Source organism: Antechinus flavipes, chromosome 5 (assembly GCF_016432865.1).
Source record: "Antechinus flavipes isolate AdamAnt ecotype Samford, QLD, Australia chromosome 5, AdamAnt_v2, whole genome shotgun sequence".
Taxonomy (NCBI): Eukaryota; Metazoa; Chordata; class Mammalia; order Dasyuromorphia; family Dasyuridae; genus Antechinus; species Antechinus flavipes.
In genome coordinates, this window is record NC_067402.1 from 132935497 (window position 1) to 132962948 (window position 27452).

At 33.9% G+C, this 27452-nt stretch overlaps 1 protein-coding gene across 1 annotated transcript in view; it reads right to left on the reverse strand.

Annotated features, from left to right (window-relative positions):
- The window catches only part of FOXP2 (forkhead box P2), a 711055-nt gene that overhangs the window by 436317 nt on the left and 247286 nt on the right, over positions 1–27452 (reverse strand). The window contains exon 3 of the mRNA XM_052001611.1: positions 11792–11883. The gene's annotated coding sequence lies outside the window, so the exon portion shown is untranslated. The remainder of the gene's footprint in view (positions 1–11791; positions 11884–27452) is intronic.

Here is a 27452-nt window from a genome sequence, read left to right on the forward strand (position 1 = left end):
ACATACAAACTGACACAAAATAACTGTATTTAGAAAAGAGCTACATTAGCTTCAAATTCATCTTATAAAACATGTGCTTTGCTTCTAGTCATTTACATATGGGAATGGATAAGGAAAAGTAGTTGATAGGTTATCATGAAGGATACTATGTTTAGTGAAAAAACTGCCATGCAACAAGATACTTATGATAGGCTACCTTATTCTAAAAAAAAGATATAACAGAACCATAACTTTTAGAGCCAGAAGAGAATTCTATCATTTTACATTTTAGGACTCAGTATGGTAGCAGAATGACACTAGTATATGTTGATGATAATTTAGATGAATGGTTTTGTTACAAAATAAATAACATTCATTACATTCAGACAGGATCTTCCTCCACATGGAGTTGCTCACTTCAAATTCTTGTCTCACTCTGACTTCAATGATGTAGGGAAATTGAAGTGAGCAAACTCCCTCTATCAATGCAACTTAACAACTTTCTACAATTTATCGTCTTGAAATTATTTGAAAAAACTGAATGGTTAGTAGTAAAGATTTGGACTCAATCTTCCCGGCTCTGAGCATGGTTATCTGACCACTATATAATGCTGCCTTTCAACAACTTAGTTCTGAGAGTAAAATTTGATTGAATAGAAACTCCCTTCTTCTTCTCCCTCAAAGAATAAATATTGTCCCAAGTGGGTTTTGTAGTATAAATAACAATGAAAAATAGATTTCACTTTTTAAATAAGTACAATATTTCACTTTAAGCATAAAGAAAATTTGACAGTAACTGAACCCTTTTGTTTTAGAAATTAAAATTTAAAACATACAAATGAATGCAAAAAAATAGAACAGGAGTGTATTAGAGATACAAAGGTCTTCATGACTTCAGGGTTAATACTCAAATTACTGGAGTACCAACATTTCTGAAAGCCACAATTTTCCCAGAAAGAGAATGATACAAGTAAAGTAACAGTTATGGACAAGTTGAAGAGATGACAAATTACTTGGATTATGTGAATCACAGAATATATGGGGTTGCAATAGAAAGAGATTAAAATCAGATAAACCTGGGAAAGCAAAACAATCAAACAGTCCAGAGCCTCAACTGTTCACAAAACAGGAAATGACTGAAAGGTTTTGAACAGAGAGAATATGGCCAATCCTACACATAAAAATTTCAATATAACACAGAATTGTGAACTGTGGAAGACCAATTAAGGATATGCCAATGGTCAAGATGGCTGATAATTATTCTATTAGGTTTCTGATAATGGAAACGGAGAGAAACGGACAGATAGCCTGTATGTTGTGGAGGGAGAAACTGCATAATTCCCTTTAAAACAATTGCTAGGACTTTAAAATGTATGCAAGATTAAAATGTGATTAATTTTTCATTCTTATTTATTTTCCCAATTTTTCCTCTATCATTCTTACCTCTTCTGGGAATTCTTGTTGAATCAAGTCCAATAAACATTTTTTGTTAGCTATTTTTTACACTGTTGCCTTCTTCAGATTTTTTGACTTGGTTTTATCTACCATGGTGCTAGCTTTTTATGGTAAAATTCTTGTTTTGCTTTTTGTTCATTTTTCCAGTCTATTTCTTGACTTTGAACTTTACACTAAAGTTGAAGAATGCTTATCTGATAGTAGGGAGACTCTGTCCTTAAGGCCGGTTTCAGAGCTAGTTCTGGGAGTCTGCAACTTTTGGTATTTCCAAGGTGATGTGATCCAGGGAGAGATCTCTCCCTGGATGTGGCCACAATTTCTCCTGGTCTGGACTTTTGAGCTTTACCCAGGAAAAATCCCTCTTCCTTTGCAGCTGAAGCATTTGCTCTCCTCATGGCCCTGGAATGGTTTCCAGAGCCCCTAATCCCATGCAATTATTTGCACCCCCAATACTCCTCTCTACCCTGGAACTGTGATCCAGAACTGCTTATGAGCAAGAGAATTGCCTATCAGAGTCAACTGTACTCAGTGCCAGTAAAGGATCCCATGTAATTTTTCTTCTTAAAAACTAATTAAGTTTTAGCACACATTACTTTATGAATCATGTTGGGAGAGAAAAATCAGAGAAAAACAGAAAAATCCGAGTAAGAGAAAAAAAAAAAACAGAAAAAAGAAGTGAATATACCATGTATTAGTTTACATTCAATCTCTTTAGTTCTTTTTCTGGATGCAGATGGCATTTTCTGTCCAAAGTCTAATGAAATTGCTTTAAATCACTGAATGCCTGAGGAGAACCAGGTCATTCATAGTTGATCATTGAACATTTTTGCTATTATTGTTTACAATGTATTCCTGGTTCTGCTTGTTTCACTCAGCATCAGTTCATATAAATGTTTCCAGGATTTTCTATAATGAATTTGTTCATCATTTTTATAAAACAGTAATATTCCATTACATTCATATGCCAAATTTGTTCAGCCATTCCCCAACTGATGGGCAGCCACTCATTTTCCAATTTTTTGCTACCACATAATGAGTGCTACAAACATTTTTACACACATGAGTCCATTTTCCTCCTTTATGATTTCCTGGGGATACAAACCCAATAATGGCATTGCTGGGGTAAAGGGTATGTACAGTCTTATAGGCCTTGGGGCATAAGTTCCAGATTGCTCTCCAGAATGGTTGGATCATTTCATAACTCCAGCAACAGTGAATTAGTATATCAGTTTTTTATCTTTTCTTGTCTTCTTAGCCAATCTCAGAGGTGTGAGGTGGTACCTCAGAGTTGTTTTAATTTGCATTTCTATAATCAATAGTGATTTAGAGCATTTTTCATATGACCAGAAATGGCTTTAATTTTTCATTTGAAAATGGTCCATTCATATTCTTTGACCATTTATCAACAGAGAAATGATTTATATTTTTATATACATTTGATACAGTTCTTTATTTTAGCAATGAGACCTTTATCATAAATACTGGCTGTTAAGATTTTTGCCCAACTTTGTAGTTCCCTTTAAATTTTGTTTCTGTTGGTCTTGCTTTTGCAAAAACTTTTTACTTTAATGTAAGCAAAGTTGTCCATTTTACCTTTCATGTTGTTCTCTAGCTTTTTTTTTTGGTCATAAATTCTTCTCTTCTCCAAAGATCTGATAGGTAAATTATCCCTTGTTCTACTAATTTGTTTATGGTATCACTCTTTATGACCAAATCATCTATCTATTTTGACCTTATTTTGGTAGGGAATGTGAGATATAGATCTATGCTGAGTTTCTGACATATTATTTTCCAGTTATCCCAGCAATTCTTGTCAAATAGTGAGTTCTTATTCTAAAAGCTGGAGTTTGGGGGTTTATTAAACATTAGATTGCTATAGGACTTGATTATTGTGTTGTATATATCTAATCTATTCCACTGATCCACCACTCTATTTCTTAGCCAGTATTAAATGGTTTTAATGACTACTGCTTTATAATATAGTTTTAGGTTTGGTAATGCTAAGCCACCACCCTTTGTAATTTTTTTTCATTAATTCCTTGGATATCCTTGATCTTTTGTTCTTCCAGATGAATTTTGTTATAATTTTTCTACTTCTATAAAACAATATTTTGGTACTTTGATTGTAATTTCTTTCTGAACAGTTGTCTGATCCCCTTACTGTCTTTAGGGTAAGAGTTCCCAAAGCTGCTTTTGCTGCTGTGGCCATTGTTGGCAACGCAGTGTGTTGGGACTCTGGATGGGTCTCTGGATGTCACAGAATGGTGTCACAGAATTCTCTTGCTCCCCTCCTAAGTTTTTGAAGGCCAGAAAAATGTCTTACCATGACCAAATTTTATTAGTTCTGCTACTCCCAAATTTGATAGGAGGAGTTACTTTAAAGTTGTTTGAAGGGTAACATTAGGAGAGTTCTTCCAGATGGCAGAACTCAATCTGATTGAATTATTTTTAACTCCACATAATAAACACATCCAATGAAATACCAATAGTGCATTTCCTAAAGGCAATGTCCTCTTATCATCTTCTTTCCTTTTTATTATGGAACAAAAGAGTTAAAAACTCTCAGTACCATATTTTTCAGAGGCAGAGGCTTCACTATCATTTTTCAAACCTAAAAATGTTCTATAGTATATTCAGTTTCTCCTGTTCATTTGTATTGTTTATTAAATTCTATAAGGCTACTGATCCATGCACTTAAATGTCAGAAAACTGAAAGAAAAAAAAAATCATCCATGGTTCTATTCTTCAAAAGTTTCTATTTATATAAATCTTTTTGAGGTTGGGGGATCAGTGTACAGCATAAGGACAAACAAACACAGTAGCACAGACTGTCTTTGACAATTAACCGCTGTTAAAAAATTAATATTTTATAGCCAATGCAATAGAGATGACTCTCTCCCCACCCCCAGCCCTGTTATGTTGTGCATAAAAAGTATTCCGTCTGCTTCAGTGCTTTGCCTTCTTCTTCATGGGCTTAAACCTGTCAAATTATTCCATTTGATTTCAGAGAATTCTCATATGGCAATCTATTTTATTTACTTTATCTTCAATAAAATGGTTCAGTGAGCATTAGCAACTGTGATACACAAGTTTCAATCAGTTTTCTGGCATAGGCGTCAATCTATATTAGACCTACTGTGCTGTGAGTTGCAGCTAGTAAGTTGAAGAAGCAAGGCCTAATAATGAAGCAGTGGTGGGAAAGAAAATTCTCCCTAGACATTACAATGCATTGCTTATACAATACAGGTACCTGGTTCAACACATGAGTAGCTTCTTAATAAGGCTGACAGCTAAAAGGAGGCTTTAGACTCCAACTTTATTTTATATGATAACTACAATAACAGTCCTCTGTTCTCGAGCACACAATGGTTAAAAACTTGAATTGCTAACAGTTAAAAATGAGTTCTCCCTCTCCTGCTTATATCTTGTAGAAAAAAAGAAAATCTAAAAAAACATTCAAACTGCATGGCATCTCTTCCATAACATTTTCATACAATTATGGATACAACAGCAGTTTCAATGAACCTTTTCTTACAAATTTGTATGACATTTTAAATATAGCTATTGGATTAGACATTAACCACAAAACAATCAGTATGTTTGAGAAACAACTCATTTTGGGAGATGATATCATTAGAGACTAATTCCAAGAAATGTGGGGCAGTACTGCTAGATGCCGTGAAAATGTCTCCCAAAGCACAAACTTTGTAATAAGTGATGCAAGTTCCTATTTGATATGGGCTGTAAAAAGCAGATTATTGTAATAGTGCTCTTCCCAGCAAATCAGACCATTAAGAATGTACTTAATCTTCAGTTGAACTGAAAAGCAGGCCAGTTAAAATCCATATTTTGCTACTTTGTATAATGGCATCAAAATTTTACTACCAAATAGCTTCAGGCCACAAATTTGACTTTTGTAAACTTTCTTTTTTGACAAGAAAAAGAAAAAAAAAAACACATTGTTTTTCAACTTTAGTTTCTGTTCTTTTAATATAATATTGACCCTTTGCTGAATATTATCACAGTACAATCAATAGAACAGGAACTAGAAGGATTAGCTCTTTGTTACAACATAGTAAAATACTTCCTTATTCTTTGCTCACATGTACTTGCAAAAGTCAAGGTACTGAAGAACGAATTCAATGAACAACTCATTAGTTTTCAAATTATAAATCTGTATCTTTACTCGATTAACTATATATATTTCTACTCAATAGAGAATCTTTAAAAGATAACAAAGTTAGGAAAGGATTTTCTTTTTTTTTTTTCCAAAAAGACAATTAGCAAAACCCAAAAGAATAGGGCAAAATTTGTGTGTGTGTGTGTGTGTGTGTGTGTGTGTGTGATCTGTAGGTATCTGACTGACACATATATCAAAAAAGTGAAGAGGAACTATTATTGAGGTCATTAAATCATGAAGAATGTGGAAAGTTTGAATGCTTATTAATGAAGAATAAAATTAGGGAGCATTTAACACTTGGCCTAAGAGACTATAAATATAAGCAAATACTAAATAATAAAATAGGGTAAAATTATAGAAGTCCTTAATCCAAAAAATTGGTTCAGGCAGAAAATATGAAGCAATTCCCAAAATGTTTAGATAAATGTATGGATTAAAAAAAAAGAATATAAACTCCTCAATGTTAGGGACATTTTCATCATTATTGTTTATAGTTCTCTTTGTAAGCTTAGAACAGTTTCTTTCAAATACATTTGTTTAACAAATGTTTCTTAAATGGAATTGAATTGAGGATGTTTATTTGACTGCCAAGAGGAAAACTGAGGAATGTCTTGAGATCCTCCCGTACCCCACCCCCAGCTTTTTGATTACTATAATGGGGGGAAACAACTGTTATTCTATTAATTATCACTGTTATAGATATGATTCACTTATAGTAGAGGAAATATTGTCTAATGAAACACCAGAATGCAACTACTGTCTAGCGTTTCTTTATTGCTGGATAATATAACAGTAAACTGCTCCTAAGGAAATAACATTTAAATATAAAATAAACTCCGTGAGCTGCTTTTATTATTGTGTCCAAGATACATGGAAGAGTAGACACAGTGCTTGACTTGGCACCAGGGAGATGAGTCTGACTCTTCTGGTAGTTGTGTGACATTGGATTAATTTACCATGTCCTTTAAAAGTACAATAAGTAGCAGAATCAAACTGTTGGAATTAAACAGTTTTAAAATTTTGGACAAGCACACTAATACTGGCATGTTTGGTAAAACTTAAACCAAGAGACATAAAACCATCACTGCTAAATGGAAGGATGGCATTCAGTCTTTTCTTGGAAAGAAGAATAAAAGTATTGGCAGAATTCAATTCAACACTCACCCAAAGTTGACCAGAAAGTAATTTCCTAAAACACTTGCTCACCCAGCTCTAAATCCTATAATCTTACAATCTTGCCTTCAATTTTCATAATGTACAAATACAAATAGACCACCATGAAGATAAATGCCTTTTATGCAATGTTATCTTGTTATGAGTTCAAATGTTGGAATTCTTGTTCTTCTCAGAACACAGCGGGTTTAGCTTAGGGCCCTCCAAGTATCTCCAAATCCAAAGGTTCTGTCCTTCAGCCTCTGCCTCTGCTTTCTTCAGCCTCCAACCAACACAGAGATGGAATGTCTCTCTTGTCTCCTTCTGGGGAGCCCAGCCACCAACTACAGTGGTGTGAGATGAAGATGAATCTGGTTGTCCACTGAACTCTCCACTCGTAGCTTTATCCTCTGAAAACTCTTCGTCTGCCACCAGCCAGCCAAGAGGAAAAAAGTATTCTGGAATGGCTGTCTCGCCTTATATGTGAATCTTCTGAGAGAATGGGATTATGGGTTTTCTCCCATAGTGCTCTCTGGCCCAAAGAGCTTTAAGGGAGGTGTGGACTCCCTTAAAGTTAGAAAGTTTACTTTGTGAAGCTGGCATATTTGTGAACTCCAATGAGTAAAGGTGTGAACACAAGCCTTGTATTAATTAGTTCTACTTAGTACCTTGTTTCAGGTTCTGCCCAAAACATCTTCTTGTAAGATTAGATCAACTCTAATTAGCTAGCAGTTAGTAAGGATTCCAACATTATCTGTTGACTTAGAAGTTGGAAAATTGTATGAAAAACTTGAAACTCTTCCAAAATAAGTATACATACATATATACATATTAACATTGATATGCAATGAGTTCAGTGTTAAAGGAGATGCAGTGGAATAATGGTGAAAACTGTGTCTTAAAATATGACCTGGGCTGAAGAAATGAACTCAATCAAAAAATTAAATACTATCAATATTCTCTATAAAAAAGTCAAAAAGATACCAGTTACAAATATCAACAAACAGCATTAAACTATTTTAGCACAGGCAAAATGACAAGTCATAGCAAAATAATTTTTCTATATGCAATTAGATTTGATGCTAATTAAAGTGAAAACATAAATTAGGAAAAAAGCATAAAGAAAAGCAGAAGATATTGTATGGAATGAAGGCAATTCCAGTGATCATTGAATAAAAAGTTGACTCAGAAAAGTAGAAAATAAAAGTTATTTCAGATGTTATAAACTTTTCTTAAGATAATTTGCTTCACTGCAAAATAAAGACAGAAATAAAGATAGAAGAAAGAGCCAGAAACATAAAAATAAAAAAAAAAATAAAAAACTCAGCCAAGAGAGAGAATCTCATAAATCTAATTCCCACATATTACAGATAAGGAAATACAGGTACTGCCCAGGTCATACAGCTTAAGTGTCAGGGGCAGGATTTTCTTATCAATTAGAAAGAAATGATAGCCCAAAGAAATATTCATTTAAAATAAAAAATTAAAAAAAAATTCATCTTTCAAAAAGTTCTCTCTTTCCCTCTCCCTCTCCTTCTTCCTCTCTCTCCTCTCTGCTCCCCTCTCTCATACTCTTCAGGAAAATAATAAACAAATAATGTCAAAAAGACAGTTAAAGAGAAAATGAGCCTTCTGGGAGCATGGTGAAAGATAAAAATTCAATAAGTTGGAGAGCATCTCTATGAGAATCTGGAAGGGATATACCAATAAAGGAACAAAATACATGAACTCTGGCTTTTTTCATTGATGACTAGAGGAATTACCACATTTGGACTCTACCAATTTAGTAACAGGTGGAGAAGCAGAACTACAGTGAAAAGATAAAGTCGAGAAGCAGAATTTGATCAAATACAAACAAGAAAATTCTGCTCAAAGCAACACAATCTTAAAGAACACTTGGAATTCATTTTCTAAAGTATTTTAAATAAATAAAGATTCCAAGAGAATGGGAGATACCAAAGACATTAAGGTGCTTTTAACCTCCCTTCAAAAAAATATAATAGGGAAGACATCAGCAATTATGAACGTTTATGCTTGATTTGTCACCTCTATAATGAATTGATATGTCACTTTATTTCCATACCTTTGCATCAACAAAGATAAAAACTAATATTTGCCTATAACTACTATAAAACATAAACTCTTTAAAAATAAAGATCAAAAATTGGTATAGTAGGAGAAAGAGTCTACAGTTAGAGGAAAGATACCTAGGTTCTAGTCCGTACTCAAGCCTTAATGGGGACAGGGCAAATCAATAAATCAGTTTACCCATCTATAAAATGAGGATTTTTACTCATTTTACTTGACTGAAACTAGTAGTTGGAGCCAGGTGAGTTCTTGAGGATTCTTCTATTTCTATGAAACCAACCAAGGCAAAAGTTTGCCAAATTCTAATGTTAAAACAGACACAAATGCTTAAATATTCTCCAACCACACCATTTCCATGAAAGTCTAGGTATCTTTTACTTTTACATGATAAAACTACCTTAATTTAAAAAAATATATATCTTTTCTAACATTAGAAAAAGAGTAACTTGTCACAACACATAATATAAGAATTTAGAGAAAACATCAAGTTTTTATACTCTAGGCCCTTATTTTGTGGGGGACCAAACTATATTCCTTCCTGATAAGGATACCCTAGACTTTGTTTTTATATTTTCTTTCAGAGTTTAAAAAAACCTCCACTTTTAGACCATTTTGATTTATAATAAATATAACATCTTCCTAGAATTAAAGCTAATTTTAATATACATGAAAAAAGACAAAAAGTATAATAAAATAAAATGTAAAACATAGAAGGAAATTTTCATTAGTGAAACAGAAAGCACAAGACGTTTATAAGTAAATAAACTATCATTAAACTGTACTGATCACTTGACCCTATTCTGCCTCATTTTTTTTTAAATTATCCACCTTCTTTTTTCTCTTGCTCATCTCTGCTGCCATAAAAAAGAAATACAAAGTCTTCATAACAAATGGGAATAGTCAAGTAAAACAAATGTCCATATTGTAATATACTTCAAAACGTGTCTACTATGTGTCAGGAATTTTACCAACTCACAACTCCGGGAAATACTATTATTCCCATTTTACAAATGAGGAAAACTGAAGCAAGCAGTGATTAAGTGACTTGCTTAGAGTGACATAGCTAGTAAGTGTCTGTGGCAAGATTTACTCAGGTCTTCCTGACTAGGTCTGGTACTTTATCTACTGTACCATTTATTCGGGGATATATTATGAGCTACTTGTAATACAGAGCACAGTTTCTAACTGGTAGGGAGAAAGCTAAGGTATCACTATATCTCAGGAGGCCCTGGAGGTGGTACCAGAGCATCTTTTAGAGAGGGATAAAAGAAATTCCTAAGTTTTCTCCAAAGGAACCCACAAAAAAGAAGAGATTGGAAACTGGAATCTGTAGTAAAGTGCTTAATATGTCCCTGATTTCCAGCTCAACTTCATAGAGATTTTCAAAATTCCATGGGTGATATTGGCTTCTTTCTTTTAATCTGGTTGAAAACTTATTTGCCTTCTAACTTAAGAATTCACTCACTTGCATATTTTCTGGAATATTTTAAATTGTAGTATTTTAATTTCTGTTTAGTGTATTATTGGGAAAATATGCTTATTTGATATTTGTGAAGGTTCTTTTTAATATATGGCCAACTTTGATGGAAGAAGGTCAGGAGTGCATTAGAACTAAAAGGCTGCTTTCCCTCTTAAGGGTGGTCAGGGAAGTGACTTTCCTTTCAAACTCAAAAACTGCAATACCAAATGGGCAAGTGACTTTCCCTTCAAACTCAAAAACTGCAATCCCAGATGGGCAATATATGATGAGGAACTCAAATGAATCTAGCCTGATATCTCTTTTGGAGTTTGATGGAATAAGTAGCCAGCCATGATTCTATTACTTTATCCTTTCAAGGAAAGGATTAGGTCAGTCTCTAGAGATCTATCTTCATGACAACCACAACCTGTACATCTCCACTTTTATACAAATTACATGGCTACACTTTTTATATGAGCACATATATGCTATGCTCTATTGAAGAATTATATAACACTTCTACACTTGTGTAGTGCCAATTGGTACTCATGTAGCTAAAGTAAAAAGGGACTGGCATTTCAAAACAAAACTTAATGGAAGATTTCTAGGTACACTGAAGATATAAGAATACCATGGAATAAGAAGGTATCTTAGGTGGGCTATAAAAGATGAGTTTCATTCTTGCTTCTGACTAATATATTTATGTGACAATGGAGCAAGCTTTCTAGGCTCTGTATTGGCAGGCAGCACAGTAAAACAAGGTACAAAGAACTGCTAATTGTCATTGCTAGGGAGAGTTTCCAAACTACAGAGTTCCTTACATTGACGAAAATATAGATCTAAACTAAAACAAAAAGGAATATACATGTACTATATATTTACAATAGATAACTGTACTTATTTTAGATGGGACACTATTAGGGACACTAGTTACAGAAAATATTATATTCTGACTAACATAAATAAAACATAAATAAAGACTTTATCTTTCCTGTATAAAGTAAATCACTCAAATGATGTTATTAAATAGTTTTGATCATAAATTTGTATTTAAGTCTAGCTTCATGCACATACAGTCTGTGAAATCTTGGGCAAGTCACTTAACTTTTGACTATTCTAGGAAACTCCCTAAGTTTGTAATTTGCAGAAAAGACGTCTCTTGCACTGATTAAGGGTGCTTTTTCGAATGGGCTTTCCTTATATAAGTGTTTCCCTAGTTCTAAAGCACAAATTTCCTAGATAAACTTCAAACTCAATGCTAAGCTTGAAAACTAGGAAAAAAAGTACATGATGAGAAAGAAATCCAAGATAATACAATGAAAATAATCTTATGTATGCTTGTCATCACCAGACTAATATCTTTGCAGAGTACTGACCAATTTTTATAAAAATGATCATAATTTGGTGAAATAAAATGTGACAGAATAAGGAGGAAGTAAAATGGATAACATCAGGACAAATAGTAATAAAACATTTACCTGCTTCTTCCAGGTCTGCACAAAACTTCCTAATTCAACCTTGAACGGGAGTTATTAAGTATGTTCAGGTCCAGCATCACATTACAATGAGCCTGTTAATAGACAAGAAACATCTTTATTGCTTTAGAAAATAACCTGTAATTTACTTCACAATTAATTCAACAAACTTCCTAGAACATAAAGTCTATAAACTCTACAAGAAAATTGGTCAATGCTATGAGTTTTCAAATATGCAAAATCTTACTTCCTACCCCCATCTGATGTAATTTTAAATCCTCTACTCTATGTCCCTGGACTAGTCCCTGGACTCGCATCCAACTGGGGGTTAATGATTCTTGACAAATTGGCTGAATTCAACAAAAATTTGTTGAGCATCTCCTATTGAGTATCTTCTATTGATTACTGAGAATTCTGCTAGATGCTAAGGGAAATACAAAAATAAACAAAATATGTAACTGCCGCAAGGAGTCTAAAAGATACAAGTTAAACATATGTACAGATAAAACAGATAGCATAAATTGGAATGTGTTCAACAAGAATATAATTTAAATGGTCTGAGAGTTCTCACAGGGGAGAAATACTTGGCTATTCATGTAATTCTTCCTATTTGAACTTTTTTATTATTTACTTTTTACTATTACAACAGGTAAAAGCAACAAGAGCTGTGGAGGACATTCCAGGTACAGTTAAATATGTAAGCAAAGAGATTACGGTAGAAGAATTTTGGATGTGTTTAGTAAATAGATAAGTAGTCTACCTTGGAAAGAATAAACAGTAGGGGACAAATATTAAATAAATGTAAAAGCTAGATTGTGAAGAGATTTACATAGCAAACTATCTGAACTTCATTTGTTACATACTAAAAAATTGTAAATGATTTCTAAAAAATGAACTGACTTCACAAGTGCAGTATATTAGGGGGAAACATCTGGTAGGTTCCACCATTCAATGCTTAACTGTCTTCCTTTGTAAAATGATGACAATGCTTACTTTAAAATTTCAAATGAAAATATAAATAAAATGAAGTATTCTGGCCTTTGGGCTTATGAAATCATTTTTGTCTAATTTGATTATATGCCAAGTATTGTGCTAAGCACTATGGAAGAAAGGAAAGCAAAAAAGGTATCTTTGTTCAAGGTGATTAATTTAAAAGACAGGTACATAAAGAGGTATATATCATGAGACTGAAAGAAAAAATGGAAGACAATCAGACAGATGAAGAAGGCATTAGAGAGTGGACAGAAGACAAGGAAAAGACCTGCATAAATTCAAATTTTGAGTTGATCCTTGCAGGAAATTAGGGAAACAAAAGGTAAAACTAAAGGAGCAGAACATTCCTGACAAAGGGGTTGTCCAGTGCAAAGACACAAAGAAAGGAGAAGCATCTTGTATGAGAAAAAGCACATGGTCCAGGCTTTAGATCACTGAATAGACACAGAGAAGGAAAATCAGATCAGAGAAGTGGGAATGGGCCAAACTATGAAGATGCTTATATTTGATCCTGGAAACAATTTAAAAAGCCAGAAGAATATACTGAGAAGAAAGCGTAACATGGGCAGTTCTGACATTCAAGAAAATTGCCTTGGCAACTATGTGAAGAATAGATTGGAGTGTAGTAAAAAATAATTCAAGATTTTACTTCTATAGTCTATGTAAGACATGATGAAATCCTAAACTAAGACAGTATATATTTGTTAAAAATGAGTGAGTTCCAAGAGATGCTGTAGAGGTAGAAATAAAATTTGACAACTGATATAAGGTGAGAAGGATAACATGAAGATGATATGAAGTTGAAATCATAAGTAACTTCACAAGAATGCTGATAATCTTTTTTAAAATAAATAATGTAATTTATTATAAATCTTACTACAGTTATAAAGAATATCATTCTGATATTTATAAAAAGCTCCCCCATTATCTTTTTTAAAAAGATATTGTTATATCTTTATTTTTTATTATAGCTTTTTATTTACAAGTTATATGCATAGGTAATTTTACAGCATTGACAATTACCAAACTTTTTGTTCTAATTTTTCCCTTCCTTCCCCCCATCTCTTGCCCCAGATGGCAGGTTGACCAATATATGTTAAATATGGTAAAGTAAAATTAAACACAATATAAGTATACATGTCCTAACAGTTATTTTGCTGTACAAAAATAATTGGACTTTGAAATAGTGTACTATTAGCCTGTGAAGGAAATCAAAATGCAGGCGGACAAAAATAGAGGGATTGGGAATTCTATGTAATGGTTCATAGTCATTTCCCAGAGTTCTTTCGCTGGGTGTAGCTAGATCAATTCATTATTGCTCTATTGGAACTGATTTGGTTTATCTCATTGCTGGAGATGGCCATGTCCATCAGAATTGATCATTATATAGTATTGTTGTTGAAGTATATAATGATCTCCTGGTCCTGCTCATTTCACTCAGCATCAGTTCATGTAAGTCCCTCCAAGCTTTCTGAAATCATCCTGCTGGTCATTTCTTACAGAACAATAATATTCTATAACACTCATATGCCACAATTTCTTCAGCCATTCTCCAATTGATGGGCATCCATTCAGTTTCCAGTTTCTGGCCACTACAAAGAGACCTGCCACAAACAAGAAAGCTGATAATCTTTTTTTTTTTTTTTTTTTTTTTAATTTTTTTATTTAATAATTACATTATATTTACACTCATTTCTGTTCCGATTTTTTTTCCCTCCTCCCTCCACCCCCTCCCCTAGATGGCAAGCAGTCCTTTATATGTTGGATATGTTGCAGTATATCCTAGATACAATATATGTTTGCAGAACCGAACAGTTCTCTTGTTGCGTAGGGAGAATTGGATTCAGAAGGTATAAATAATCCGGGAAGAAAAACAAAAATGCAGATAGTTCACATTCGTTTCCCAGTGTTCTTTCTTTGGGTGTAGCTGCTTTTGTCCGTCATTTATCAATTGAAACTCAGGTCTCTTTGTCAAAGAAATCCACTTCCATCAAAATATGTCCTCATACAATATCGTTGTCGAAGTGTATAATGATCTCCTGGTTCTGCTCATTTCACTTAGCATCAGTTCATGTAGGTCTCTCCAAGCCTCTCTGTATTCATCCTGCTGGTCATTTCTTACAGAACAATAATATTCCATAACATTCATATACCACAATTTACCCAGCCATTCTCCAATTGATGGGCATCCATTCATTTTCCAGTTTCTAGCCACTACAAACAGGGCTGCTACAAACATTTTGGCACATACAGGTCCCTTTCCCTTCTTTAGTATTTCTTTGGGATATAAGCCCAATAGAAACACTGCTGGATCAAAGGATATGCACATTTTGATAATTTTTTGGGCATAATTCCAGATTGCTCTCCAGAATGGTTGGATTCGTTCACAACTCCACCAACAATGCATTAGTGTCCCAGTTTTCCCGCATCCCCTCCAACATTCATCATTATTTTTTCCTGTCATCTTAGCCAATCTGACAGGTGTGTAGTGGTATCTCAGAGTTGTCTTAATTTGCATTTCTCTGATCAATAATGATTTGGAACACTCTTTCATATGAGTGGTAATAGTTTCAATCTCATCCTCTGAAAATTGTCTGTTCATATCCTTTGACCATTTATCAATTGGGGAATGGCTTGATTTCTTATAAATTTGAGTCAGTTCTCTATATATTTTGGAAATGAGGCCTTTATCAGAACCTTTAACTATGAAAATGTTTTCCCAGTTTGTTGCTTCCCTTCTAATCTTGTTTGCATTAGTTTTATTTGTACAAAGGCTTTTTAATTTGATGTAATCGAAATTTTCTATTCTGTGATCAGTAATGGTCTCTAGTTCATCTTTGGTCACAAATTTCTTTCTCCTCCACAAGTCTGAGAGATAAACTATTCTATGTTCCTCTAATTTATTTATAATCTCGTTCTTTATGCCTAGGTCATAGACCCATTTTGATCTTATCTTGGTATATGGTGTTAAGTGTGGGTCCATGCCTAATTTCTGCCATACTAATTTCCAATTATCCCAGCAGTTTTTATCAAATAATGAATTCTTTTCCCAGAAGTTAGGGGCTTTGGGTTTGTCAAACACTAGATTGCTATAGTTGACTATTCTGTCTTGTGAGCCTAGCCTTTTCCACTGATCCACTAATCTATTTCTTAGCCAATACCAAATGGTTTTGGTGACTGCTGCTTTATAATATAATTTTAGATCAGGTACAGCTAGGCCACCTTCATTTGATTTTTTTTTCATTAATTCCCTTGAGATTCTCGACTTTTTATTGTTCCATATGAATTTTGTTGTTATTTTTTCTAGGTCATTAAAATATTTTCTTGGAAGTCTGATTGGTATAGCACTAAATAAATAGATTAGTTTAGGGAGTATTGTCATCTTTATTATGTTCGCTCGGCCGATCCAAGAGCACTTAATATTTTTCCAATTATTTAAGTCTGACTTTATTTGTGTGGAGACTTTTTTATAATTTTGCTCATATAATTCCTGACTTTCCTTTGGTAGATAGATTCCCAAATATTTTATGGTATCAACAGTTATTCTGAATGGAATTTCTCTTTGTATCTCTTGCTGTTGGGTTTTGTTGGTGATGTATAAAAATGCTGAGGATTTATGGGGATTTATTTTGTAGCCAGCTACTTTGCTAAAATTATGAATTATTTCCAATAGCTTTTTGGTAGAATCTCTGGGGTTCTCTAGGTATACCATCATATCATCTGCAAAGAGTGATAGTTTGGTTTCCTCATTGCCTACTCTAATTCCTTTTATATCTTTCTCGACTCTTATTGCCGAGGCTAGTGTTTCTAATACGATATTAAATAATAATGGTGATAGTGGGCAACCTTGCTTCACTCCAGATCTTACTGGGAAAGGTTCCAGTTTTTCCCCATTGCATATGATGCTTACTGATGGTTTTAAATATATGCTCCTGACTATTTTAAGGAAAAGTCCATTTATTCCTATGCTCTCAAGTGTTTTTATTAGGAATGGATGTTGGATTTTATCAAATGCTTTTTCTGCATCTATTGAGATGATCATGTGGTTTTTGTTTGTTTGGTTATTGATATAGTCAATTATGCTAATAGTTTTCCTAATATTGAACCAGCCCTGCATTCCTGGTATAAATCCTACTTGGTCATAGTGTATTATCCTGGTGACAATTTTCTGTAATCTTTTTGCTAATATTTTATTTAAGATTTTAGCATCAATATTCATTAGGGAGATTGGTCTATAATTTTCTTTCTCTGTTTTCAGCCTACCTGGTTTAGGTATCAGTACCATATCTGTGTCATAAAAGGAGTTTGGTAGGACTCCTTCAATCCCTATTTTTTCAAATAGTTTATATAACATTGGAGTTAATTGTTCTTTAAATGTTTGGTAGAATTCACATGTAAATCCATCTGGTCCTGGGGATTTTTTCTTAGGGAGTTGATTGATAGTTTGTTCTATTTCTTTTTCTGAGATGGGACTGTTTAGGATATTTACTTCTTCCTCTGTTAGTTTGGGCAAGCTGTATTTTTGGAGGTATTTTTCTATTTCATTTAAGTTGTCGAATTTATTGGCATAAAGTTGGGCAAAGTAACTCCTAATTATTGCTCTAATTTCCTCTTCGTTAGTGGTGAGTTCTCCCTTTTCATTTTTAAGACTGACAATTTGATTTTCCTCTTTCCTTTTTTTAATCAGATTTACTAAGGGTTTGTCTATTTTGTTGGTTTTTTCATAGAACCAACTCTTAGTTTTATTAATCAATTCAATAGTTTTTTTACTTTCAATTTTATTGATCTCACCTTTTACTTTTAGAATTTCAAGTTTAGTGTTTGACTGGGGGTTTTTAATTTGTTCCTTTTCTAGCATTTTTAATTGCAAACCCAATTCATTGACCTTCTCTTTCTCTATTTTATACAAATAGGCCTCTAGAGATATGAAATTTCCCCTTATTACCGCTTTGGCTGCATCCCATACATTTTGGTATGATGTCTCATTATTATCGTTTTCTTGGGTGAAGTTATTAATTATGTCTATGATTTGCTGTTTTACCCAGTCATTCTTTAGTATGAGATTATTTAGTTTCCAATTATTTTTTGGTCTACTTCCCCCTGCTTTTTTGTTGAATGTAATTTTCATTGCATCGTGGTCTGAAAAGGATGCATTTACTATTTCTGCCTTACTACATTTGAGTTTGAGGTTTTTATGTCCTAATATATGGTCAATTTTTGTATAGGTTCCATGAACTGCTGAAAAGAAAGTGTATTCCTTTCTGTCTCCATTACATTTTCTCCAGAGATCTATCATATCTAGCTTTTCTAGTATTCTGTTTACCTCTTTGACTTCTTTCTTATTTATTTTCTGGTTTGATTTATCTAATTCTGAGAGTGCAAGGTTAAGATCTCCCACTATTATAGTTTTACTGTCTATTTCTTCTTGCAGCTCTCTTAGTTTCTCTTTTAAGAATTTAGATGCTACCCCACTTGGTGCATATATGTTTAATATAGATAGTGCTTCATTATCCATGCTACCCTTTAGCAAGATATAGTGTCCTTCCTTATCTCTTTTAAGTAGGTCAATTTTTGCTTTAGCTTGATCTGAGATCAGGATGGCTACCCCTGCTTTTTTGACTTCACCTGAAGCATAGTAGATTTTGCTCCAACCTTTTACCTTTAACCTGCATGTATCTCCCCGCTTCAGGTGTGTTTCCTGTAAACAACATATTGTAGGATTCTGGCTTTTAATCCATTCTGCTAACCGCTTCCTCTTTATGGGGGAGTTTACCCCGTTCACGTTTATGGTTAGAATGACCAATTCTGTATTACTTGCCATCTTGTTAACCCCGGTTTATGCTTTCCTCCCTTCTTTCCCCTTTCCCCCCTTCCAAGTATTAAGCTTGTGAGCACCCTTGCTTCTCACAGCCCTCTCTTTTTAGTGTCCCTCTCCCCGCCTTAGAGTTCTTCCCCCTATCTTACCCCTTTCCCTCCCAGTTCCCGTATTCCCTTCCGCTTAGCTTATTCCTTCCCTTTCCACTTTTCCCTTCTCACTTTTCAATGAGATGGGAGAAGTTTCACCATAGATTGAATATGTCTTAAGATTTTTCACTTAAAGCCAATTCTGAAGGCAGTAAGATACCCACTATATTCATCCCCCTCCATTCTTTCTCTCAGATATAATAGGTTTCCTATGCCTCTTCATGAGATGTACTACCCCCACTTTACCCTTTTTCTAGTACAATGTCCTTTCCACCACTAGTTTCTAGAACAAGGTATACATGTATTCTTTATACATCTATATAGTCAAAATATAGTTCCCAAGATTAATCTTTACCTTTTTAGATTTCTCTTGAGTTCTATATTTGTAGATCAAACTTTTTGTTAAGTTCTGGTTTTTTCATCAGAAATAGATGAAATTCGCTTACTTCGTTGAATGTCCATCTTCTTCCCTGGAAAAAGATGCTCATTCTCGCTGGGTAAGTTATTTTTGGTTGCATACCAAGTTCCTTAGCCTTTCGGAATATCATATTCCAGGCCCTTCGATCTTTTAATGTGGATGCTGCCAGATCCTGGGTGATCCTTATTGTGGCTCCTTGATACTTGAATTGGGTTTTTCTAGCCACTTGCAATATTTTTTCTTTCACCTGAGGGTTCTGGCATTTGGCCACTATATTCCTTGGTGTTTTGATTTTAGGATCCCTTTCAGTGGGTGAACGATGAATCCTTTCAATGTTTATTTTTTCCTCTGTTCCTATGACTTCTGGGCAGTTCTCTTTGATAATTTCCTGGAAGACAGTGTCCAGGCTCTTTTTTTCATCATGTTTTTCTGGGAGTCCAATGATTCTCAGATTGTCTCTCCTGGATCTGTTTTCCAGGTCTGTTGTCTTCCCCAGAAGGTATTTCACATTTTTCTCCATTGTTTGATTTTTTTGGATTTGCTTGACTGATTCTTCTTGTCTCCTCGAGTCATTCAATTCCACTTGTTCAATTCTGATTTTCAGTGAAGTATTCTCTTCACTCACTTTTTTAAAATCTTTCTCTAATTGTCCAATTGAGTTCTTTTGTTCTGTGGAATTTTTTTCCATTTCGCCAATTTTGCTTTTTAGAGAGCTGTTTTCTGTTTCCAGTTCACTAATCCTATTTTTCAAGGATTTTACTTCTTTATCCACTCTCTCTTTAACTTTCTCCAGGCTCTTTTGCCAAGCCTCCCTCTCCTTTTCCTAAGCTTCCCTCTCCTTTTGCCAAGCCTCCCTCTCCTTTTGCCAAGCCTCCCTCTCCTTTTCCTAAGCTTCCCTCTCCTTTTGCCAAGCCTCCCTCTCCTTTTCCTAAGCTTCCCTCTCCTTTTGCCAAGCCTCCCTCTCCTTTTCCCAAGCCTCACTCTGCTTTCCCCATTTTTCTTCTAGCTCCCTTGTGAGAGCCTTTTTAATCACTTCTATGAGGTTCATCTGTGCTGAGGAACAGACGCTCTCCTCCTTTGGGGAATCACCTGGGGACTGCCTGTTTTTAGTCTCCTCAGGATTTAGAGTCTGCTCTCTATCTGTATAGAAGCTGTCAAGGGTTAAAGTCCTCTTCAGCTTCTTGCTCATTCTGTCTATTAATCAGAGACAAACTACCAAAGAAAAACAGAAAAAACTGGAGTTTTTCTTTGGGGGGGGGCTGGGTGTGTTATCGAGCTTCCTCTACAGACTGCAGGTGGCAGCAGTGAGGCACTAGCAGGACTGTGCTGCGCCTGCGCTCTGAGATCCCAAAGCGTGCTGAGTCACTGAGGGGGGGGAAGGGGGGGGCGGCCAGGTCCTGAGAGACTCCAGCTGTTTGCGGTTGTGTTCTTCAGCCCCGGTGTTTTTAGCTTCTCTGCTGGGCTGTTGACTTGCTGCAGGTTCCAAACCTGTAGCGAAGCTCTCCCCGCAGAGACGGCTACGATCACTCCCCACCCCCTCTCAGCTCTGCTCCCGTGCTCTCACTGCCGCTGCCCTCAGCCTGCGCCGGATCTAAAACCGCCCCAGCCCTCCAGTAAAGACAGACCTTTCTTGGCGGATCTCAAGGATGGCTTCTCTTGGTAACTATTTGTGGGTTTTTTTCAGTCAAGCATTGATTCAGAGGCTTGTAATGAAGTGGATAGTGAGAGAAAGCGCGGAGCTTATGCAACTGTGAGCCTCCTCTCCGCCATCTTAACCGGAAGTCGAAAGCTGATAATCTTAAAAAAAAAATAAATAAGAGCAACATAACCTAGGTGGTAGGGTAGAGAAGCATTAAGTCAATTCTCCCAACAGTCCCCTCTAAACAACTCTAAATTCCTCAAATCAAATTTAGGAGTGGAAGAGCTAACAAAACATCAGAGACCTTCTGGTCCAAGATAATACAGATTGTTAAAAAAGAGATCCATGATACTGGGATGGAGGGTGACTCATAGCTCATATTGATGAAAAACTACTGGTGGGACAGAAGTAGCAGTAGTATTGGAAATGCTCAAAAGCCAAAGACATTAAGAGAACCTGACAAGTGATCAGAAAGAGATTGTAGGGTATTACTGAATTAGCACTAGATAACAGGACGAGATACTATCTGGAAACGCTATTACCCAGAACCACTTCTGGGTCCTAGTTGAAAGGTGGTGAAAAAGACTTTTGATTAAGAGAGAGGAGGAGCACCAAAGAGCAACTGTTTGGAAACTCCTTTACTTATACCCATTTTGGGATCTACAAGAGTAGAGAGAAACACTTTCGAACAAAAAAGATAAGAAGCTGTAATAGTAAATAAAACTTCCAGCTCAAAGAAAGAAGTGCCCTAAGAAGTAGAATCAATTAAAACCTCAAGGGATCCAAAGCCTTTCTTAGGTAAGAAAAAACAATCAGGGCAGACTAATACATTAGTGTTTCTCTACTTAAATTATGCTACACTGGAAGCACTGAAAACTTCCAAACCCCCAGAATTAGCTCTAAAAACAAAATTGTGAAAAAGCCTAAAATCTAAAACAGAACTCCTCAATCCCCATGCTGAGAACAAAACCCACCATTAATATAAACTTCTAAATCAAGGAGTGAGTAAATGACAACAAAAAAGAACCTAACCATAAAAAGATACTATAGTAACAAGGAAAAGCAAGATAAAAATTCAGAAAAAAACAATGAAGTAAAAACAGGTACAAGGAAAGCATCCAAGAAAAATGTGAATTAGACATGAGCAGAACAAAAATTCTTTAAAAGTTAAAAAAATTGGCTTTCAAAATCTAATTTAAAAGGCTGAGGAAAAATTAAGTAAGGAAATGTAGGCAAAAAAGAAAAGTATGAATAAACAGATAACAGCCTTGGTAAAAGAGGCACCAAAAATATTGAAGAAAAATAACACTCTAAAAAATAGAATTAGTCCAAAGTAAAAAGAGACAGAAAAATTCATTGATGATAATAACTCCTTAAAAAAGGCAGAATTGGTTATATGGGTAAGCAAACAAAAAGAAAATATTTAAATACCATGGAGCTACAGTAAGGATAAAACAAAATTCAGCAACTACTACATTAAAAAAAAAAAAACAAACAGCTTGTAATTTAAGATTCCAGAAGGCAAAAGAGTATACTCTTTCAAAAGTAAAAAATAAATAAATAAATGAAATAGATTTCAGACATTTCCAAAGGGGTAAAAAAAAACAAAAAACTGAACTACAACATTCAAGAAAAGCATGAAAAAGTAAACATGAAAGAAAATATCATAAGAATCTCAAAAAAGTTAAATTATGTATCTTACTATATGCAGAAAGCATTTGCATATCTTCTAAAAACTTTATCACTATTAGGGCAGTGAGATGGATTCTTCATAGAAAGAGAGTACAAAAAATGAAGGTTTGAGAGGAAAATTCTCTCTCAAAAAAGGCAGGTAAAACCAAATTCTTAAAGGAAAAATTAAAAGAATTGCAAGAGGAAATATATAGTAAAATTATATTAGCAGAGGACTTCAACTTTCCCTCTCAGGGCTAGGTAAATCTAACTATAAAAAAAATAAAAAATAAAGGAGATTAATATAACTTTAGAAAAATTAGATATGTGAAACCTCTGGAGAAAATGAAATGCAAAATGGAAAGGAGGATATCTTATTCTCAGATGTATATGATACCTTTGAAAAAACTGTGTTAGGGCATAATAATCTCCACAAAAAAATGAAGAAAAATAGAGCTATTAAATGCAATCTTTTCAGACCACATTGCAATATAAAAATTACATTTAACATAGGTTCATAGAAACACAAATATAATCTAAGTGGAAACTAAACATTCTAAAGGATGTGTGGGTCAAAGAACAAGCCACAGAAACAATTGATAATTTCGTTAAAGAGAATGAATGACAACATTCCAAAATGAGTGGGGCATAGCCAAAGCAGTATTTAGAAGAAGTTGTATATATCTAAAAATTTATTTACATCAGTAAAATGAAGAATTGGCTGATCAATGAATTGGGCATGTAATTTATAAAAAGAAATTAGAAAAAGAAAAATTGAATCCTCAATTAAACACCAAAATGGAAAATCTGAAAATCAATGGAGATATAAATCAGATGAAAAACCAAAACACATCATAAAAACAAAAACCCAACAACACTGAACTAATAAATTAAACTGAGCTAATTTTATTAATCACATACATCATTTCTTTTTCTTTTTTTTAAAGTAGCAACATTTTCTTTTTATTTGAATCTTTCCTAGGGAAATCATGCATTTTACAGTATCTATAAACACAAGAATATATTTACACTGACTTTGGAATGTTGGAATACTCATCACATCCAATATAATATGGAATAGCAGCAAAGAGAGAGGAATGCATTGGATAAGGACATTTTATGGTTAAAAATATTCATAGAAACAGCTTTGGAAAAATGGTTTATTAAATCAAGTTACTGCACTTGATCATTTTATTATTGTAACACCTTTCATTTCTGCATATAACTGATTGTCTTATTCGGCTCATCCACCATTAAGTTTTCATGGCACACATCATTTCTTAATTTGATTTTTAAAAAGGAAAGAAGAAAACCAAAATATTAGTATCCAGAATGAAAAGGATGAATGCACCTTCAATGAAGACAAAATTAAAGCAATAATAAGGATTTTGCCCAGTTATGTTAATGAAACTGACAATTGGATTAACATTTACAAAAACATAAATTGTCCAAATTAACAGAAGAAATATAATACTTAATTAACCTTACCTTAAAAAAAAGGAAAGTGAACAAGCCATCAGTGAGTTCCTTAAGAAAAACCTCCAGGGATGTGGGAAAACAGGGACACTGATACATTGTTGGTAGAATTGTGAACACATCCAGCCATTCTGGAGAGCAATTTGGAACTATGCTCAAAAAGTTATCAAACTGTGCATACCCTTTGATCCAGCAGTGTTTCTACTGGGCTTATACCCCAAAGATATATTAAAGAAGGGAAAGGGACCTGTATGGGCCAAAATGTTTGTGGCAGCCCTGTTTGTAGTGGCTAGAAACTGGAAAATGAAAGGATGTCCATCAAATGGAGAATGGTTGAGTAAATTGTGGTATATGAATGTTATGGAATATTATTGTTCTGTAAGAAATGACCAGCAGGATGAATACAGAGAGGCTTGGAGAGACTTACATGAACTGATGCTAAGTGAAATGAGCAGAGATCATTATATACCTCAACAACGATACTGTTTGAGGATGTATTCTGATGGAAGTGGATTTCTTTGACAAAGAGATCTAACTCAGTTTCAGTTGATCAAGGATGGACAGAAGCAGCTACACCCAAAGAAAAAACAATGGGAAATGAATATAAACTGCTTGCATTTCTGTTTTTCTTCCCGAGTTATTTATACCTTCTGAATCCAATTCTCCCTGTGCAACAAGAGAACTGTTCAGTTCTGCAAACATATATTGTATCTAGGATATACTGTGACCTATTTAACATGTATAGGACTGCTTGCCATCTGGGGGAGGGGGTGGAGGGAGAGAAGGGAAAAATCGGAACAGAAGTGAGTGCAAGGAATAATGTTGTAAATAATTACCCTGGCATGGGTTCTGTCAATAAAAAGTTATTAAAAAAAAAAGAAAAAAGAAACCCCCCCCCAGGACCTTATGAATTCTAGCAATTATTTGAAGAACAATTTATTCCAACTAAGAATGTGAAAGACTAGGTAGAGTATTACTAAATATCTTATGACATAAACATGATTTTGATATCTAAACCAGGGAGAACAAAAAAATTAAAACAAAACCAAAATTAACAATAGACTAATTCCCTTACTATCTCTGTAAAAATTTTAAATAATACATTATCAAGAAGATAATAGCAGTATATCACAAAGATCATACTCTATAATTAAGTGGGATTTATTTTTTAAAAAGTGAAGCCACAGGAATAAAAATATGAAGAAACAAAACTACCATCCCTTCTAGATGATTTGATGGTATATGTAGAAAAAAAATTAAAAAATAGTTGAAACAATAACTTTGTTACTGTATATATTGTATATTGTATACATATATGTATATTATATATAACAGCAAAGTTATAGGATATAGCATAAACCCATATAAAGCATTAGTATTTCTATATGCCACCAACCAAACCCAGCAGCAAGACACAGAAAGAGAAATTGCATTTAAAATAAATGCATACATATAAAATACTTGGGAGTATACTTGTCGAGCAAACGGAATTATAAGAACACAATTATAAAACACTTAAAAAAACAAGTACATAACTAAACAACAGTAGAAATATTAATTGCTCACTGGCCAAGCCAATATCCTGATGACAATTCTACCAGTTAATTTATTTATTCAGTGTCAAACCAATTAAATTATTAAAGAATTATTTCATAAAACTAGAAAAAATAGCAATAGAATTCATTTGGAAGATCAATAATATCAAGGAAAGCAGTGAAAAGAATTATGTGAGGAAGGCAGTCTAGCAGTTTCAGATTTTAAATGATATAAAGCAGTAATCATCAAAACAATCTAGTACTGGCAAAGAAACAGAATGATAGATCAGAGAAATAGATTAGGGTGTGTGTGTGTGTGTGTGTGTGTGTGTGTGTGTGTGTATTAAATTTATCTGGGCTTAATTATAGCCTGCTTGGGAGAGGTGAGAAAGATGAAAGGAAAAAAAGAATAAAGTAAAAAAATATTCCATAGAAAACAAAAGAACAATCTATAAAGAAGCAAAGACAGGACACTCGTGAGTATAATTTCTTCTACTATTATATATTCCTTCCTGAGATGGAAATTTATTGTTATATATTTTGAATCTTCCCCTAAATTCTGTTGGGCACATGATAATGTTTTATTTTATTTTTCTGTTTCTTTTTCTTTCCTTTTTTTTTTTTTTTGGCTTTATTTTATTTTTCTTTCTTTTTCCTATTTTCTTTAAGTAAACCAATTTTTTTTTTTTAAATGAGGTTCCATGGGTGGGGGAAGGCTAAATAATATCAAGGCAAGTTAAGGAGTAAAATTAAAGCAAAGAGCAGAAGTAGGAAAGATATGTATGAGGTGGTGAAGGTGGGGAGGTATATATCTATATATGTATACATAAATATATTCTTGCCTGACTATAGCCTGCTTGAGGGAGATAAAAGGGAGGAGGGGAAGAATAAAGTAAAAAAAGTACTCTGCAGAGAAAAAAAATAATTGACAAGGAAATAAAGAAAAGATGGACACTCATAATTTCTTCTCTTATTATATAACTTTTCTTGAAGTGGTAATTTATTGTTGTATGTTTTGAATCCTCCCTGATGTTCTGTTGGGTGCATAACAATGATCTGTTTTGTTTGTTTTGTTTTTCTTTTCTGTTTGTCTTATTTTCGTATTCTTTTTTTCCTACTAAGAAAGGAGGGAAGAAAAAAAGGAAAACTGGGGGGAAATTTTATACCTAGTTTCTCTGATGAAGACCTCATTTCTCAAATATAAAGAAATGAGTCAAATTTATAAAAGTAAAAACTATTCCTCATTTGATAAATGTTCAAATTCTTAGAAGACATCAAAGCTGTCAGTAGTCACATGAAGAAATATTCTAAATTACTATTGATTAGAGATAGGCAAAATTAAGAGAAATTTGAGATGCTACAACCGTAAGATAAGGTACAATAACAGAAAAGGATGTAGAAAAACTCAATACTAATGCTGTTGCTGGATGTGAACTGATCCAACCATTCCAATAGAACAATTTGGAAGTAGACCCAAAGGACTAAAACACTGGGCATACCTTTTGACCCAGCATTACCACTACTAAGTTTGTATCAACAAAGAGATCAAACAAAAGGAAAAATGTCCTACTTTTACAATGTATTTATTGAAACTCCTTTTTTTGTGATAGCAAAGAATTGAAAATCAAGGAGATGTCCACTAATTGAGAAAAGACCAAATAAGCTATGTTATCTGATTATGATGAAATACTATTGTGCTAGAAAAGAACAAACAATGGTTTCAAAAAAAACTTAGCAAGTCATATGAAATCATGCAAACTGAAATGAGTGGAACCAGAACAACACTTTGCACAGTAACAGCAATGTTATAGGGATGACCAACTCTGAATGACTTATATACAATGATCTAATACAATTCCAAAAGATCTATGATGAAAAATGATATCCATTCCAAAAGGAGAACTGATGAACTCTAAATTCAGAGTGAAGCATACTTTTAAAAACTTTATTTTCATTGTTTAATTTTGT